Raw genomic sequence first — 12,060 nt, 5'->3', positions numbered from 1 at the left:
ATAATAGAACGTCAGCCGTTATAGTGGAAGAGGGGTAAGATAACGGAGACTGAATTTTGGATATAAAGTACTCTCCAGATGCTCTTTTCTTCACCCCATGTCTCTTGATCTCCAGTCCCCTCGGTACAAACATCTTCACAGCGAGATGGTCGGTAACTAGTTGTCATTGTACTCAAGGCAGTAACAGCGCTGTTAGGCAGAAGGCCAGTCTTGCAGCTGTAAACTCAAGGCAGCTCCCGTTATCTCTCATATACCTACAAACACCTGAGGTCACGCCCACTTAAGAGGACAGCAGCGTCCTTTATACTGAAAAGTTATTATACACAATGCAATAACGTTTTATTGGGGGGGGGGGGGGGGGGGGGGAGGGCAAAAACCTGCAACCACCAGAAAAACCCTGCAACTCTAAAAAAAAAAAAAAAAAAAACAAGCTCCATTCCGCTTGTTATAAGCCAAATTGGCAACTATGTGTGTGTGTGTGTCTCTTTCTCCCCCACAGGTCCCCCCCCTCCTCCCCCTACACACACACAATGCATTTACACACCTGGAACAATAGGTAAAGCTTGACTTACACACATACACAATGACTTGTATATTTATATAACAGACAATAAATGCAATATATTGAACCAAAATCTGTACTTTGTGTAAAATATTATTACGCTGTTTACTGTTTTATAATATATACATAAGTTTTACAATTAGAATGTTAATAATACAACACATTTTAAATGAAACTATATTTTGTGCATAGTTTTTCTTGAAGATATGAGCATAAGCTATTATATGAATATTGGTCCTGTGGATTTAAGGGAAAATAAGAATTATATTTCTCAGGTTAAATCAGAAGTACCTTTGCGAGGAGTTGGTTGCATAATTAACGGTATTAAATGGTCATCCATACATTTGCCAGATTATTAAGGAGATTAAAACCCCATAATCACCCTAGAAATCCTTTTACAGCCATCCCGGTGAGTAAAGAATTTAAGCCTCTGGGAGAGGTTGAGGGAGGAGGTTAGAAAGAGAAATTTTGAAGCAGCACTGGAACGTAGATTAGCAATGGAGATGTTGAAATCACCCATGATGATGGTGGGGATGTCATAAGATAAGAAGTGAGTCATGCAGAGAAATCCTCAAGAAATTGTTGGAGTGTTCCAGGGAGGTCCGATCACAGCAATATGCATAGAGAATGGATTAAAAATCCAATTAGCATGTACTTCAAAAGATGTGAACATAAGTGATGGGACATTTGCTAGAACTGTGAATGTGCACTGTGGGGAGAGAAACAGTCCAACTCCACACCTCACTGTCTGCCTCCAGGTCTGGAGGTGTGGGAGAAATGGAAGCCACCATGTGAAAGGGCTATATGTGAGGCAGTGTCTGACTGTGTAAGCCATGTTACAGTTATTGCCAGAAGAATGAGGTTTTTGAGAGGAAGAGGTCATGTATGGAGGTAGGTTTGTTGCAAACAGAATGTGCATTCCAAAAGGCACATTTAAAAGGACTTTGGAAGAGAAGGGAGACAGGTGATGCGTTTGTGGTTTGCTGGATTTCGGTAGTGTTCTGCTATGTGTCTAGTGGAGATTAGGAGATATCACCAGGTAATAGAAGCATATATTGGATAAGACAAAGGAGTAGACATGAGGCAGCAAGAGAGACAAGAACAGTATATATGAGGCACAGGAGTGACAAGGGAGACATGAAGGGGGCAGGGCAAGGCAGACAAAAGAGGAAGTGTATCGGTAAGCATTCCTGACTGTTACAGGAGAGACTGGGGTCAATTTCCCAGGTGGGAGGAAAAGTCTGCTATTTATTACTTCTACAGGCAATTGACTTGCACACCTACTCAAAAAGAAGTTATTACGGGTAATTTGTATAGCAAAATATGATAACAACAAATATAAAAAGTAAAGTTCCAATGTAAAAAACAACAGAAAAACAGCTGGAAAAAGAGATACTACTGAAAAATGATGAGTTCATGGAATTAAAAATTACAGCTTTATTACAAACATAAAACATATAACCACATGAAAAATAAAAATTGAAAAATAAAATAAAATATGATTACTGTCCTGTCAGGACAGGACCAAGGACTTATGAGGGTCTATGTTTCTAGGTTCCACGGACACTGCATCTAGTCTTGAAATCGTTCTCTAATAATTACTTCAGTACCGGCATTTCAGAGTGTTTTGGATTACCTGCTAGCACTCTTTCAGCAGATCATGCAAATGGAGCTCAAACTGATCAGCTGTATATCGGAGGCAGGGAACTGAGCACACAGCTCCTTGTCTGCTGTTTGATGAGTGGAGACACGGAGACCCAGCGTACCCGTAGGAATCATCGAGGCGGTAGCTATCTGCATATCATTTATGCTAACTGGGGATCCGTTTTGAGATTGACTGACTCCACATTTTTATCCATATTGTTACACGAACACCATTGTGATACTTATAGACAACAGAGAAGTACGTTCATTGCAATCAGAGATCTATGCTGCTGGCATGGGTCTGTAATTCCATCCCTTGATATTGGCTCAGAGGGTGGGGTACGGGTTAACGGCTATGGGAAAGCCAATATACTTTTAAACAAAGTGAGAATAACGATTGGTATAAGTCAAATAATAATAAAAAGACTACTTACTGTATAACAGATGAGAACTTTTTCCAAAGGTTTAAACAGCTACACTAGGAAATTACATAATTTACCATAGACAAAGATGAAATGGCGGTTTTAAATGGCATACAATGTAGCCTAACAATAATTTCATACATTTTTTAATCTGCATGTTTGTAACTGAATTGCGGGTTTTCTTAAGGTAATGTGGAAGTCAAACCCCAGAGTCATCCGCATGACAAGTGGGGAAGCTATCCACTTTAGTAACTACGACTAATTGTTAATCTGATTTCTGGTCCTGTGATGTCATGAAGACTTCCAAGCAAAAAATAGTCCCGGGGAATAGACCTCATACTAGTACTATTGGACCTATCACAAAGCAGCTCAATCAGTAATGAACTTGCATGAACTATGCAAGTTTCAAAAAGCAGAATCTACAAAAAGTTACCTTTTTTTACTAATCTTGCCTCGTTTCCAAATACAAGTGGACGATATTTATTCCAATATGCTATCAAAAGAAGGCCCTTTTTCTTCAGAAAAAAAAAAAATACAAAATGTATTTTAGTAAACGAAAAAAAACAAAAAACTGTCTGGATGCAACCAAAATTTGCTTGGTAATAAAAGGTGATAAACAATGACTTACATTTAAAAAAAAAAAAAAAAAAAAAAGGGATTAAATACAAATGGTCTAAGAAAGACAAAAGGTCAAACAAACACACATTAATTCAACAAAACATGAGCATACAAACATGCAGTTTGTCTTTTCTTCCAAGTTGTACATCATTAAACAAATCATACTTTCACATAACAACACTATAAAACTACAACCATGCATTAGTGTAAACTTCCCATGTACTGACGGGAGCAAGCTCACCGCGCTCATGTAAAAACGTCTGTGACACCATCAAACTGTACAAAATCGGCTAGATTCATCACACTGGCTCTTAACGATCATGTAAGATTAGTGGCGCAGGATCTTCAGCCCACACCAACAGATAATTTAGTAATATGTAAGGTATTGTCACAGGAAACACAAGGCAAAGAAGGAATGACATACTTTTATAGATGGTTTTCTTAAGATTGGTAATTAATCTTAGATCTAATCTTTTATTAAAAACGACAGGATTTGTTTAAAGCAGCATTCTGAGATAAACAATAACATTGAACAGAGCTGCTCCTTCCCTTTACTGGAAGCCCAGCAACCGTACGCAGGAAATAGTTTTTCCCCTCAGCTATTTCATTTCTGTAGTAGTGCTGGAAAACTTGACTGAAAATAGGCGTTTCTTTTAAGGGGAAAGAGTAGCTCAGTCAAACTAACTTTAACTTGGAATACGGTTTTAAGAAATTGCAAGACAGTACAAACTCTACAGAACATGAACATATTCCAATTTAAAGAAAAAAATGCACAGAAATAAGAAAACAGCATACCTACATATAAAATCTAAAGTCTTCACTGTACTGCAAGTTTATAGGCCAGATATTCACCAACAGCTATTTGAACATGCCTGAAATTTAAAACAGAAAGAGAACGGTCAAATACATTTTAACTACAAACATTTTGGGGCTCATTTAATAAAAAGGTGCAATTTGTGGAGAAATGTGTCACAACCCATAGTACACAGATTATATCTGTCACTAGTCAAGCACGGAGTAAAAATATAAATCTAACATATGTCTAGTTGCTATGGGTTACACCACATTTCTGCACACCACACCATTTTATGCATGATAATAATTTGCATAAAAATGGTCTTATGTAGTGAAATAATGGAGCTGAAAAACGCAAACAAATAAAAACACACTGAAATGCATTATTATGGAAATTCTGGAAAAAGTTATCTGTGAATGCTTTATTTTAGTATATAAAAGGAAAAATTAAAAGGATTGTTCAGTGTTAGTAAATAGTGTGGAATTACTTTCTTCATGCACTGTGTGCTTTATCAACTGACTTCACATAAGTCTGTCTCATGCTATTAGATAAATGACTGTAGGTCCAGGGGAAATTCTCGTTTCCTTCTTCTTCTCCTACTACCTTGATAGGGTGATTGCGCACCTCAATCAGTGGTGGATTGAAATAATCTGTACACCATAACCCCAACCCTATTTGTGTTCGACTACATGACATGTCAAATGTAAATTGTGCACGGCATAACGTTTGACATGTAGTCTATACTCCTGTGGTTCTGTAACACACATACCTCCCTTCTGGTCATGAGACACCCATATGTCCGCCACCATCCCAGCCCTAGTCACATATGTGAGAGAACGGTGGTGTAGCATATGCGACAAGAGGATTGTGGGGACTGAAGCCCATCTCCAGCAGACACCTGCTGCATCTTCCAGTGGAGAAGGGCTCTAGTCTTCACAGTAGCTCCTCATTACTGCTGCTCCGTGTGAAAAAGAACTCTGCAGAGCACAGACAGGCTATGTCAGGGAGACCCGCGCCATCAGAAAACAAGTGATAAAGTCCACCAGGGCAGATAGGGCTGTTACCATATCCATTCCCTCCTTCAACAGGAGTTCTGCCTCTAAAATCATTTCCATTTCCCCAATACTAACCACCACTACCCACTCTGTGTGATCTCCTGATCTTCTAGTGTGTATCAGCTCTCAGCTAATATTAATTGACTAGCCCACAATTGCGAACAAAGAAAAATGTTGAGGTGCAGTGAAAATGATGTCCTTCCTGTAATGTGACATCATGCACCTTTTTGTGAGCTTGGGGTGACTTTGCTTAATCAATAAAAACTAAAACTATTAAAATATTTACACTCCAAATTGCTGCCATTTTTTGTCATGAGTAATATAACACTTAAAAGAGTCAAGAGTATGTCATTAGTTTGTGTTATGATCCCCTCAATGTACAGTCATGGCCAAACGTTTTAAATGCGCAGAGCATGAATTGCTAAACAGGCACAATTGCACAAAATAGGTTGCACAGCAGCTCTACATTTGACATATAACTATTAACATTCTAGAACTTTCCTAGCCTTGTGGAATAAAGCATTATCTTGCTGAAAAAGACCATTCATAGATGGAAATACTGCTGCCATGAAAGGATGCAACAATGTTAGTGAGGGGAGAGAGAGAAAGTAGGGAAAAGGTGGTGACAAGGGGTGTGAGAGGTGCCTGCGCCCGATATTTATAATATACATATAAAATAAAATACTCCTAGGTGTCACTAGATACACCCAAAAGTGGAGCTTCACAAGCTCCTTGGGCGAATGGGTATGTGTCCTGCTTTGCCCAAGTGGCTTGTCAAGCTCCACCTCCCTTCACCCCTTTCTACCCTCTTTGCCCACCACAATTCTATCCCCACATTTTCTCTCTATTTCTGACACTCTCTCCATGTGTCTCTCTCTGTCTCACACACACACACACACACACACACACACACACACTGGGGAGAAGAAAGTAATTAATGACTACATCTGAGAGAGGAAGTTACTGTCTTAAAATACACTGCCTCCAGACAAATAAAGCAAATGGGAGGTGTACTATAAGAAAATGTCCACCACTCTCCAGCATAGCAGATATACGTATATACTCGACCCGAATATAAGCCGATGCACCTAATTTTAACACAAAAAACTAGGAAAACTTATGACTCAAGTATAAGCCTAGGGTGGGAAATGCAGCAGCTTTTGGTAAATTTGGGATGTCAGAAGGAAATATGATTATGGATGTTGCTCTTATTGTCCTCTGTATGTGTACAGCGATATTGTGTAATTACCTTGGTATGGTAGTTAATGCGCGTTAACTGCCATAATCGAGGATGCTGCAGCTCCCAGATCTGGTTTCAGTGTCTTTATGCGCACCTCTGTCCGTTGTTGATGTGGTGGAGCGTGTCGTCGGTCAACGCGATGTTTAGGGCAGCTATGGATGTGCTCTGGACCACTGTGTGTCTGCCGTAAATCCCGATGATGTGGTGGTATTCCCCTGTGTAAGCGCTGTGCGCTCCGTGTCCGGCTCTGTTGCCGGATGTCCTGCTGCTGCAACCCGCGCATGCGCAGTAACTGGTGCTCGGAGAAAGAAAGAAATCTATTGCGGCCCTGGAGCATCACTCGAGTATAAGCCGAGGGGGGGCTTTTTCAGCACAAAAAATGTGCTGAAAAACTCGGCTTATACTCGAGTATATACGGTAACTATAATTATTCACCCTGGTGTTTCCTCTGCTTTGACTTCGCCCACAGCTTCCTGATGGCACACCTTCAGCTAGATTGATCAACTCAGAGTCCAGGAGATCATTTACTATTTTGGGAGTCTCCCAGACATTCCAAAAGAGTCGTCAACTATGTTTAAACTTTTAGCCACAACATAGAAGGAACCATAAGTGATGTAATGAGCCATTCGCAGTTTCACAGCTGAAGAGCTCATTTGTTCTACCAGCTTTTCTCAAGAGATTTGAAAATAACGTTTTGTTTTTTTTTTCCATTTTGGACTACTAATCTCATGAGATTTAAGATAGTGACTGAAAATCACATTTTAGGCCAAGGCCAGTGAAAGCGGCCCCAACTTGCCCCATTAAAGACAAATTGCTGCAATTAATCTCCCACTTAGATTTCATACCTCTAATACAAGTCTTCAAGCGCCACAACAGTCCAGGTTTTAAGGATACCCATGCATGTGTACAGGTGATTTCATTAGTGTTTCAGTCAGTTTCATTCAACCACTTTTGCTCAAACAAGGATATCCGTAAAATATTGTTGTAATATAGAATATAAATAAGGAACTGTAATGCTCCAGTCTCGCAAACAGGTACCTGTCTCGTTAAATGCATTCCATTGATCTGGAAACTGCCATGTTTCAGCGGCAGACACTATTCATTCATTCAGCTATTATCAGATCTGCGCAGGTGCAAGTCTATTGCACTGCAGGGCATCCTCCCTCTTTTCACTGGCTAAGCATTATTGGAGCACTATTTAAACCTCCTGGATTCACCTGTCTGATGCCTGTTTTTCAAGCTCACTTGCTGCAGCCTGTGGTTCTGGTTCCTGTTCTCCTTGTGGTTTGCGTGTATTCCAGCCTGCTCTCAGTTCGTGATCTGTGTTGAAACCATCGCTGCTCCAGTAACTCTTACCATCTCCAGTGTACTTCATCGTGACAGCTCCAGTTCTCTCATTGCTACTACCCCTGTGACTCATCAGCTGTTACTTCGAGTTACCTCTGCTACTCCAGTCTGCTCTCAATCTGTGGCCGTGTTGAACTGTCTCTGCTCCAGTACCTAGACTCCCATCTCCAGAGTACTTCATCGTGACAGCCTGGATTCTCTCACTGCCGCCTCTCTGAGCTGCTACTATGTCTGTAACTACCAGCTGTTGCCCAAAGTTACCTCCGCTACTTCAGTCTCTCAGCCTGTGGTCGTGTTGAACTATCGCTGCTCCAGCACGTCTATTACCATCTCCAGAGTACTTCATCGTGACAGCCTCTGTTCTCTCACTGCTGCCTGCCAGAGCCGCTACTACGTCTATGACTCTTCAGCTGTTGTACTGAGTTACCTCCGCTTTTTCAATGTGCTCTCAGCTTATGCCTAGTGTTGAAGTACCGCTAATCCAGTACCTCTATCTACTCCTGAGTACACCATTGTGACAGCTCCTGTTCTCTCATTATTAATCCTCAGAGCACCTATTCTCCTAGTGACTCATTGGCTACTGACCATCAGCATATATTATTGTTGATCCTGTATCTATACCACTTACCTGTGGGTTCCATAGTTTCTACCCGATTCACCTGGCTACTCCACATTGTTCTGCTGTTCACTCACTCGCGGGACCGCGACCTGCAGGTTTGGTGCTGCTAAGACCATACCTCCTTGCTGGGGTTCCTGGTGAAAACCACCTGCCTGTTAGACTCCTAGCCATGTTCAGCAGGGCCTAGGGATCTATTTACAGTACGCCAACCGTGACAAGGAGTTTGTTTAAAAAAGAATCTATCCTTGGGGGGTGTGGCCTGGTCTCCACAGGCACTCTTTTCGGACTTTTGCAATGGTAGCCCTACATCGCCGAGACTCTCCTGCAGATTGTTGGTCTTGCAGCTGCTCATCATCCTGCATCTGCTCTGTGAGACAGCTCGAATTGGACACGTTGATTGAGACTGCTGCCTGCCAGTGGTGGATTCCAGGTACCTCAGCCTCAACCACCACAGATCTTACTATTATTCTAACTATTATTCTACGAATACCTGCACCCCACTTTTTTAGTGACTCTATCCCCTCTGATCACCCTGCATTGGGAATTGGCTGCAGAAGATACAATATGGTTTCCCCCTAACTGTACTGCAACCCTGATGTCAAAGAGGGTAAACTCTACATTCCCCCTCAATTGGCCAGAAGCCCTCGGACTGCATCCTCCCTCATACCTCTACGTAAAGGGACTCTTTCCCAATCTCCCCTCGGGAGAGGCATGACCTCCTCTCTCACAGATTCTACATGATCTAAATTGCTTGCCACATGCTGATGGGGAGGAGCCTCTTATAAATGCATAGGTCAGAACATTGGTGCATAAGACCTCCCACCAGTCTACTCATGGACTTGCTGTCCCTCCCTTCATTCCGACCTTCTCCCACCACCATGCCTAAAGGCAGAAAGCAGCACTCCAAAGGCCTTCCTCAGTATTTTGCAAAACAGACAACTCTCGCCTCTCTTTCTGGTAGAACAGTCTTTCCGCGATCCACTGCCGATTCAGACTCTGAAGACGACAACAAGGCTCCGATCACTAGACGAGACTTTATGACCCTAATCAAAGAAATTAAATAACTTAAATCTTTCGTTCATTCTGAGGTACAAACTGCTCTTCACTCACTGCATGCAGACATGAATTCAATAGATTGCAATAAAGTGCAATAGAGATTGCACTGATCAAGTGGAGAGGAGACTGAAGACACTTGTGGACTCCCAAACGGGGATGGAAGATGACATCACGCGCATGTACAACAATCTGAAATCTGTTCAGGAACATCAAGAAGACATTGACAACCGTGCCAGATGGAACAATCTGCGTATCAAAAGGTATCCCCTTCATCTGGACCAATACCTAAACAAGCTTTTCTCCCAGTTGGCCCGAGATCCCAGAGGAACACCTGCTCTTGGACAGAGCTCTCAGGATCCTAAAACCTAGGTCACTAGACCAAAACCAACCCAGAGATGTTATTCTGCGTCTTCACTTCTTTACAACTAAAGAGATGATCCTACAAGGTGCCAGAAAGCAGTCCACGCTCAAATATGAAGGTCACACCCTGCAAATCTTTCAGGACTTTTCGCCAAACACTCTGGCCAGGCTCCGGGAACTTGCCCCCGTGATGCAGATTTTGCAAGACCGTGGTATACGTTATATGTGGGGCTTCTCCTTCTACCTCTTCCTCTGGCATCAAGCCAGGTTTCTGCAAGATCATTACCAGAAGCCCACGCCATTCTGCAATGAATGGGCCTTGCCTCTGGGTGCACCTCGTATGTCTCCCAAGCACCTGATGCAGAAGGATTGAATGCCACCCACCGACCCAAAGGGCAACTAAAAGTGAATGGTCCACAGCAACGAGACCCTCCACCCCTCACGGGCCTTTCTCTATTTCTCGGACGCTTGTCTTAATCCAAAGAGGCCCTTGCCAGAGATGTCAAAAAACATTTGGGTATATACTTCTGCAGACTGCTGTTGTTCACTAGCTATCCCTATTGGGACACTGATCAAGATACTCAACGGGCCTCCTCCCCCTTATTCTTCTGACTTGCCAACAACCTGTTGTCCTGATATAATGTTTTCACATTATGGTTTGGATGTCTCTCTCTTTTCCTCTTTATTTCAACTTGATCTTCGAAATTACCATTCCTCAAGCACTCCATTTCCCACCTGCACTGGTTACTTTCTTCCTGTTTCCCCTCTGCCACCCAAAAGCAGGCCTGTTTGACAATTTTTACCTATGTTTATGTTTTGTTTTCTGTTTTCATACCCAACACTTTAATGGTTTCTACTGTGTAGATGATTTACTGATGTGATCGTATTTGTTACAACCCTGTTACCCTGTACCTACCCTAAGCCCCCATCCATGCTCTTTTGCACTAGTTCTTGACCCATTGTTTTCCTTGAGCCCACTGAAGGGATGCTCCACGACCCTTACAACGTCCTTTGGTGCCAGTCATGTCCCCCATAGAGCTCACTGCTCTCAGCTGGTCCCCAGGTACCTAAAGTATCGCTTCTCTTTTACCACCAGCACCCAACCTCTCCACCTTTTTCCTTTGCCACACCTTCCACCCCCGCTACACACTTCCTACCCTGGTCGTCAAGCTCTCCTGCCCCCTCAGACCGCAGGTTCCGTGTTTCTCAGCCCATCTTTCTCACTTGGACTTACCACCACTAACTTTATCATGACTCTCCGCCTTATATCCTACAATGTAAAAGGACTCAACTCTCCCCAAAAACAAGTCAAGCTATATACATCCTTACAGACCCTTAAAAGGAGCTCTTGTTTTCCTCCAGGAAGCCCACTTTGTTAAACACCTCCACCCAGAACTTAAATCCAAACGATTCCCTCTCCCCTACCATGCATGCGATTATACCCAGAAGAGACATGGGGTAGCTATCCTCTTCACTTGCCACCTCCTTTTTGACCTAATAGATACACATACCTACAAGGAGGGCAAATTCTTCATTCTGATAGGCAAATTGAACAATCTTCCCTGTATCCTTGTCAATATTTATACCCCGAATCAGGAACAGCATAAATTCTTTAAGAGTCTAGGAACATTGCTCTATCAGGCTTGCAAGGGGGAACTGATAGTTGGGGGTGATTTCAACACTGTTCTTACTCGTTCCCTAGATAGATCCAGTAACCCAGTCATCCTCCCAGACAGGAGAGATAAGACGAATTCTAAGGTCTTTCAAAATTTTTTAAAACTTCTACTGTATGACACGAGGCGTATCTCTGACCCTCTTGCCCAAGACTATTCCTTCTACTCACCCTCACAGAACACATACTCCAGAATCAACATGATCCTGCTCAGCCACGACTTCAGCCTTAAACTCCTTAACACTCACATTCATCCAATCACATGGCTGGATCATGCTCTGATCTCCTCCGACCTTTCTTTGCCAATACTGTGTCCCTCATCCTTTTCCTGGAGAATTAATAAATCCTTACTTCATGACCACAATACAGTGGCCACCTCAATTCCCTATTATCTGAATATTTCAAAACTAATGACTCCCCCGACATTACATCTACGACCCTCTGGAACGCCCATAAGGCTGTCATCAGGGGACACCTCATGGCCATAGCTTCCAATGCCAAAAAGGAGAGAATTGCTAAAACAATCCAGCTTACTACCTCCCTACAACAGCTGGAAGCGCAAGACAAGTCTAACCCAGATCCTGATACCCTCCAACGGATAGTCGACGTACAGAGCAAGCTGAACCTCTTGGGGGTAAATGTATCAAGCTGAGAGTTTTCCGGCGGGTT

General features: G+C 42.5%; 1 protein-coding gene across 2 annotated transcripts in view; it reads right to left on the bottom strand.

Moving 5' to 3' along the window:
• Positions 1-4,120, bottom strand: part of TEX15 (testis expressed 15, meiosis and synapsis associated) — a 78,841-nt gene extending 74,721 nt beyond the window's left edge. For both annotated transcript variants that reach the window (XM_075204603.1, XM_075204604.1), the window contains exon 1: positions 4,046-4,120. The gene's annotated coding sequence lies outside the window, so the exon portion shown is untranslated. The remainder of the gene's footprint in view (positions 1-4,045) is intronic.
• Positions 4,121-12,060: the final 7,940 nt, after the last annotated feature.

This window comes from Mixophyes fleayi, chromosome 1, assembly GCF_038048845.1.
Source record: "Mixophyes fleayi isolate aMixFle1 chromosome 1, aMixFle1.hap1, whole genome shotgun sequence".
In the NCBI taxonomy this organism is placed as follows: domain Eukaryota; kingdom Metazoa; phylum Chordata; class Amphibia; order Anura; family Limnodynastidae; genus Mixophyes; species Mixophyes fleayi.
Note: the sequence above shows the minus strand (reverse complement) of the source record. Positions and strands in the feature narration are given on the sequence as shown.